The sequence below is a fragment of the Triticum aestivum genome, chromosome 1B (assembly GCF_018294505.1).
Source record: "Triticum aestivum cultivar Chinese Spring chromosome 1B, IWGSC CS RefSeq v2.1, whole genome shotgun sequence".
Lineage (NCBI taxonomy): Eukaryota > Viridiplantae > Streptophyta > Magnoliopsida > Poales > Poaceae > Triticum > Triticum aestivum.
This window is the reverse complement of record NC_057795.1, coordinates 65495855-65501805: the sequence shown is the minus strand read 5'-3', so window position 1 is coordinate 65501805 and position 5951 is coordinate 65495855.

The window sequence follows — 5951 nt, the reverse complement described above, 5'->3', positions numbered from 1 at the left end:
AACATGACCGGGCAGCCCGTCCGGACGTATAAGGTAGGTTCCGATCCTTCAATAGTTCAGGCGATGTACCAAGGAAAAGGCGCTCGAGGTGTGTTGTGCGCCTGTGCCGTAGGGCTAGTGCTCCCCCCAATTTTGCTATGTGACAGGGGAAGTGAACCGTGTCGAACAAAAACAACTTCTCACCATGGCATCGTGCACGACGATCCACCACGTGTCTGTCCTCGTCAACGAGAAGTAGCAGGCGACCCCGTTGTGCTACCACCCCTCCCCGGTAAATGAGTGCTCTGGCCGTCTTGAAGTCCGGCAGGTACTAGGCCGAGCAAATGACTCGAGTTCGAGCGAGTTGGATTAGGCTCAGCTCAGATTACATTAAAATTCGAGCGAGCTCAAACTCAGTGAAGCTCAAGGTCGAGCCGTGGAAATTGGCTCGTGCTCAGCTTGTATCACACTATTAGAAAAGGGGGCATTGGTCCAGGCCGGGTCAACCCATTAGTCCCGGTTCAGTCCAGAACCGGGACCAATTGTGGCATTGGACCCGGTTCGTGAGCCCCGGGGGCCGGCCGAGCCACTCGGGCCATTGGTCCCGGTTCATCTGGACCTTTTGGTCCCGGTTGGTGGGACGAACCGGAACCAATGGGCCTCGCTCCTGGCCCACCACCATTGGTCCCGGTTGGTGGCTTGAACCGGGACCAAAGGCTGCCCGTTAGTCCCGGTTCATGCCACCAACCGGGACCAACGAGGTGCCTATATATACCCCCTCGCGTAAGAGCAGAGCACACTGCTCTGTTTTTTCTGGCCGCCGAGGGGGAGAGGGCTTGGTGGTGCTCTAGCTCACCTCCTATGCACACAAGGTGTTCGATGGAATGCCCGAGCCACACTACTTAAGCTTTCTCCTCTCCAAGCTCGACCTCCAAGCTCCATTTTCCTCAATATTTGTCTAGGTTTAGCGGTCTGTCACGCCCCGTACCCGTCTTCACCGCCGTCGATCACCCGCGCCGATCTCATCGCCGGCACCACCGTGGTGAGCCTCTTGTTCTTATCTTTTTTCTGAAAGGAAAAATATTCTTACTTGTATGTTTAGATAGATACTTGTATTATTTTCTTACTTTTATTATTGCATCTTATACAGTGCGATGGTTTTGGTATCCGCCCCCGTCGGCCCTCGTCCTGTCTATGATTTGGATGTGGTATATATTATCTTTTCATAACTATTTTGTTCATTTATTGTTTATGACAATTATGCCGACCAATGTGACATAGATTTTATTTATCTAGGAGGTTGTTGAACCGGAAATTCCAACCGACCCTATTGCCGAGAGGTTAAATTTAGTTGAAGAAGAAAACAATTTCTTGAAGAAAAAATAAGAAAAATTAAGGAGGAGAAGATGATATTGGAGTTGCATGTTGCGGATGTCGTCGATGATCACAAGATCAAGATGGATGCAATGCGCTTGAAGATTAGAAAGATTAGAAAATATGCCATTCATACTGAGGCTTGGTATCATTATGCTGTTGGATCAGTTGTTACCTTGGTTACAATTATGATCACATTTGTTTTTGCATTGAAATGTTTTACATAGTTTCAATGTATGGTTTAATTAAATGCTCTGCGGAGCTTTATGTTGTTAGATGAGAACTATGTATGTACTTTGGTTTTAATGTGATGATGAACTTCTATTAATTTGGTCACTTAATTATCTATTCATGATGTTCTGTAATGATTTTTGACACACTTAATTATATATAATTCACGCAGATGAACCGGTAATGGATGTACGGTGATAGACGCACCTCCGAGTACGTTAAGAGCATGCATGATTTTCTCGAAGTGGCTGAGGCAAACAATCAGAATGGTTTTATGTGTTGTCCATGCCCTATATGTGGGAATACGAAGTCTTACTCTGACCGGAAAATCCTTCACACCCACCTGCTTTACAAGGGTTTCTAGCCACACTATAATCTTTGGACGAGGCACGGAGAAATAGGGGTTATGATGGAAGACGGCGAAGAAGAAGAGTACGATGACAACTATGTGCCCCCTGAATACGGTGATGCTACTAAACATCAAGTGGAACCAGACGATGTGCATGATGATGCTGCAACGGGCGAAGCTGCTGAAATCAAGAGGAACCAGACGATGTGCCCGACGATGATGATCTCCGCCGGGTCATTGTCGATGCAAGGACGCAATGCGAAAGTCAAAAGGAGAAGCTGAAGTTCGATCGCATGTTAGAGGATCACAAAAAAGGGTTGTACCCCAATTGCGAAGATGGAAACACAAAGCTCGGTACCGTACTGGAATTGCTGCAGTGGAAGGCAGAGAATGTTGTGCCAGACAAAGGATTTGAGAAGCTACTGAAAATATTGAAGAAGAAGCTTCCAAAGGATAATGAATTGCCAGACAGTACATACGCAGCAAAGAAGGTCGTATGCCCTTTAGGATTGGAGGTGCAGAAGATACATGCATGCCCTAATGACTGCATCCTCTACCGCGGTGCGTACAAGGATCTGAACGCATGTCCGGTATGCGGTGCATTAAGGTATAAGATCAGACGAGATGACCCTGGTGATGTTGACGGCGACCCCCCCAGGAAGAGGGTTCCTGCGAAGGTGATGTGGTATGCTCCTATAATACCACGGTTGAAACGTCTGTTCAGAAACGGAGAGCATGCCAAGTTGATGTGATGGCACAGTGAGGACCGTAAGAAAGACGGGAAGTTGAGAGCACCCGCTGACGGGTCGCAGTGGAGAAAAATCGAGAGAAAGTACTGGGCTGAGTTTGCACGTGACCCAAGGAACATATGGTTTGCTTTAAGCGCGGATGGCATTAATCCTTTCGGGGAGCAGAGCAGCAATCACAGCACCTGGCCCGTGACTCTATGTATGTATAACCTTCCTCCTTGGATGTGCATGAAGCGGAAGTTCATTATGATGACAGTTCTCATCCAAGGCCCTAAGCAACCCGGCAACGACATTGATGTGTACCTAAGGCCATTAGTTGAAGAACTTTTACAGCTGTGGAATGGAAACGGTGTACGTACGTGGGATGAGCACAAGTAGGAGGAATTTGACCTAAAGGCGTTGCTATTCGTGACCATCAACGATTGGCCCGCTCTCGGTAACCTTTCAGGACAGACAAACAAGGGATACCACACATGCACGCACTGTTTACTTGACACCGAAAGTATATACCTGGGAAGCTGTAGGAAGAATGTGTACCTGGGCCATCATCGATTTCTTCCGACCAACCATCAATGTCGAAAGAAAGGCAAGCATTTGAAAGGCGAGGCAGATCACCGGAAGAAGCCCGCCATGCGTACCGGTGATCATATACTTGCTATGGTCAATGATTTACACGTAATCTTTGGAAAGGGTCCCGACGAACTAGCTGTTCCGAATGACGTTGGGGGACACGCACCCATGTGGAAGAAGAAATCTATATTTTGGGACCTACCCTACTGGAAAGACCTAGAGGTCCGCTCTTCAATTGACGTGATGCACGTGACAAAGAACCTTTGCGTGAACCTGCTAGGCTTCTTGGGCGTGTATGGAAAGACAAAAGATACAGCTGAGGCACGGGAGGACCTGCAACGTTTGCACGAAAAATACGGCATGCCTCCAAAGTAGTATGAAGGTCCTGCCAGCTATGCTCTTACCAAAAAAGAGAAGGAAATCTTCTTTGAATGCCTGCTTAGTATGAAGGTCCCGACTGGCTTCTCATCGAATATAAAGGGAATAATAAATATGCCAGAGAAAAAGTTCCAGAACCTAAAGTCTCATGACTGCCACGTGATTATGACGCAACTGCTTCCGGTTGCATTGAGGGGGCTTCTACCGAAAAACGTCCGACTAGCCATTGTGAAACTATGTGCATTCCTCAATGCAATATCTCAGAAGGTGATCGATCCAGAAATCATACCAAGGCTAAGGAGTGATGTGGTGCAATGTCTTGTCAGTTTCGAGCTGGTGTTCCCACCATCCCTCTTCAATATCATGACACACGTCCTAGTTCATCTAGTCGACGAGATTGTCATTCTGGGCCCCGTATTTCTACACAATATGTACCCCTTTGAGAGGTTCATGGGAGTCCTAAAGAAATATGTCCGTAACCGCGCTAGGCCAGAAGGAAGCATCTCCATGGGCCATCAAACAGAGGATGTCATCGGGTTTTGTGTTGACTTCATTCCTGGCCTTAAGAAGATAGGTCTCCCTAAATCGCGGTATGAGGGGAGACTGACTGGAAAAGGCACGCTTGGAAGGGACTTAATAATATGCAGGGACGGATATTCTTGGTCTCAAGCACGCTACACAGTTCTACAGAACTCTACCTTGGTGACCCCGTATGTCGATGAACACAAGAACAGTCTGCGCTCCAAACACCCGGAGCAGTGCGACGACTGGATTACATGTGAACACATCAGGACTTTCAGCAGTTGGTTGAAAACATGTCTCAGAGGTGACAACACTGTTTGTGATGAGCTGTACTTGTTGTCCAGGGGACCATCTTCGACTGTTACGATTTGGAAAGGATACGAGATAAATGAGAATATATTTTACATGATTGACCAAGATAAAAAGAGCACCAACCAAAACAGCGGTGTCCGCTTTGATGCAACAACCGAGAGGGGAAAGGACACGTATTATGGTTACATAGTGGACATATGGGAACTTGACTACGGACATGATTTTAAGGTTCCTTTGTTTAAGTGCAAATGGGTCAGTCTTTCAGGAGGCGGGGTACAGGTAGACCCACAGTATGGAATGACAACAGTGGATCTGAAAAATCTTGGGTATACTGACGAACCGTTCGTCCTAGCCAATGATGTGGCACAGGTTATCTATGTGAAGGACATGTCTACCAGACCGAGAAAAAGAAAAGATAAGGAAGCGAATACATCATATGATGAGCCAAAGCGCCACATAGTTCTTTCAGGAAAAAAGGGACATCGTGGGAGTGGAGGGCAAGACAGACATGTTTGAAGATTATGAAAAGTTTCATGAAATTCCTACCTTCAAAGTCAAGGTTGACCCCAGCATCCTGATAAACGATGAAGATTATCCATGGTTACGGTGCAATAAGCAAATGACACAAGCGAAGAAAAAGTGAATACTTTCTCCCGCAACTATTATGATGATACCATGCCAACTTTGTAACAGACGAGTATGATACCATTGTCCGTTTTGTCCATGCACATGCTATGTGCGTGAAATTATGATACCATGCCAACCTTCAACTTTTTCAGAGTTCATTTGAAATGCTTTAATGTCTTATGGTTTGGCCCTCGTAATACCATTAATCCCGGTTCGCTCCTTGTTAACTATGTTCTCACCAAGAACACTCTCAAGAGGGCAGCCACGTGGGCCATTGGTCACGGTTCGTCTGGACCTTTTTTCTCTATAGGCGCATCTATATTCATTTTTTAGTAAAGTTAATCACAAACTTGTGATTCACACAAATTTCAAAGAATTCAAATTTTAACTATTCAAATTTGAAAGCTAATGGCACTAACAGAGAGTTTATAATTTTTGTGACTTAAAAGAAAAATAAATAAACATAAACTCTAATAAAATAAATAAAAATAGCAACAATAAGTATTTTGTTGTAAGTAGAAACAAAATAAAATAAATAAAGCAACAAAGAAAACAAAAAAACAATAAAAATTTTATAAAACTAATGGCACTAACAGAAAGTTTATAATTTTTCTGACCTAAAAGCAAAAAGAATTAAAAAATAAAGCAAAAAACAAAAGAAAATAAATAATGCAAAAAACAAAACAAAAAACTGGGAAACAAAATAAAAAAAAGTGCCACCTACTGGGCCACCACGACCTGAATACGACTAGAAACCCAACCTAGGCCAGGATTTAGGCCCGCAGTAGGCCCAATAGGCCCACAGCAGCATAGTGTGAGATTAGGCCCGTAAGCCTGCATTTGAGAGGAGCTCGAGAGGG